This window comes from Penaeus monodon, chromosome 32, assembly GCF_015228065.2.
Source record: "Penaeus monodon isolate SGIC_2016 chromosome 32, NSTDA_Pmon_1, whole genome shotgun sequence".
Lineage (NCBI taxonomy): Eukaryota > Metazoa > Arthropoda > Malacostraca > Decapoda > Penaeidae > Penaeus > Penaeus monodon.
The window spans coordinates 24602729-24604532 of record NC_051417.1 but is presented as its reverse complement, the minus strand read 5'-3'; the positions used below and the strand labels follow the sequence as shown (position 1 = coordinate 24604532).

Genomic DNA, 1804 nt, shown 5'->3' with positions numbered 1-1804 from the left:
GGTTTAACTTCCCAGCGGATGGGACGAATACCTTGAGCTGAACGGCCGCCACGAGGGCGTCGAGGGAGGGGCTTCCAGGTGTCCCAGCTGTATATAAAGGCCTTCTCATCATCTCTGCAGTTACCATTCTAATACCAACGTCACCATGAACACCTTAGTAAGTAGAGTTCCTTGTGGATATACATTGCGTTTGTGCATGTGTGATATATGCTTCGTGGTTTAGTAGTGGGAAACTTGATAAGCTTCTTTTTGAACGAACGTAATAACTTATCTGTGGCTTGTATTTTATATCTTATAGTGTTGCACCTCTGTAACCAAACTTTCCTTTTGTTTCCTTCAACCTCAGGCTGTCTTAGTTTGCCTCGCCGCCGTCGCCGCTGCCTCCCCGCAGTTCAGGAATCAGCCCCGCCAGAACGAGCGTCAGGTGGCCATCTTGAGGGACGACCGCCAGGATTCCGGCGACGGCAACTTCAACTACAACTTCGAGGCTGAAAATGGAATCAGCGTTGCAGCTACAGGAACCCCGGGCTCCAAAGGCCAGAGCAACATCCAGGGAAGCTACAGGTAAGCTTAGAAGAAATATGACAGTCACTGATACACTAACACACAACCATCGCAAATCTCCGCCAGGTATATTAGGAAATATCATCATCGTTAACCTACTTACATCCGGCAGATTCACCCTTCCCGACGGAACCATCGCCGAAGTCAGATACATCGCCGATGAGGCCGGGTTCCGCGCCGAGTCCCCCCTCATCCCCGCTCTGCCCGCCCACGCCATCGAGCAGATCCGAGTTGCTGAGGAACAACGGCGTCGTGGAATCACCTTCTAAGACTAGTTCATTGTTGGAAACTTCTGACAACCTGTCCTAATGGAATATGTACTTGATGCAGTGAATTATACACAAAATAAAACACATTTTCGTATAAATTAGATTTATGACTCCTGTCATTTCCTTGCTTCCCAAGATACTAAGAAGTGAAAATTAAGAAATAAAAATAAAAATATATGTATGGCTTGTTATTTGAAGAAATCTAATATTCAATATTCATGTGCAATAACTTTATCAGTCCTCATCTGTCTGTAGGTTATACACGCACTTACAGTTGTGCCCAAACAAGCAAGTCAGTAATGTTAAAGATATACAGGATAGTGAGAAAAAAATACTATCATACCATACACAAGGACGTTTAACAAAACAAGGTTCGTATATCAGTCATACCAAAAAGAAAAAAAATAAGGATGAACAGACTAACATTCCAAAATGAAATGAATATTGCAAAATATAGTACACGAAGGAATCTGGATTCTTACATTAACTCCCATGGCAACTCTGTTCTGTGTCTTCTGCTTTCTTATTATTTCGAAACAGACAGCACGTGGCGAGTATAGTCAGTCGAGAAAGATCAGCCAAGCAACTGTTGAATAAGCTTGCAAGCTGAATAAGATGCATTAGCCCCTCTTACATGTAAATGAAAAGACACCTTGGTGCAAATGCTATAGAAGACTGGAATGTTTCTGAAGAGTATCTACATTTTACTATCACAAAATTATTTGGTATCATAAACAAGAGTAGTCTTCCTCAGCTAGATTATCAAAAGAAGAATATGGAAGTTTACCTTGTACTGTTGTGATATCAGCAAGATAAAGATCCTAGTATAGAGATTAGCTAGAAGTGCCCTTCGTAATAATATTAAAATATGCAAGAGTGTTTAATATGCTTGCGTTGGCGGGTCGGGATGTCCGAGTGAAGAATATTAAAAAGAGAAAAATATAATATTGTTCGAATAGTAGTAATGTCTT

The 1804-nt window shown here is 41.6% G+C and overlaps 1 pseudogene; it reads left to right on the top strand.

The window, feature by feature from the left end:
• The first annotated feature begins 90 nt into the window (after positions 1–90).
• Positions 91–943, top strand: LOC119593753 (annotated as a pseudogene).
• Positions 944–1804: the final 861 nt, after the last annotated feature.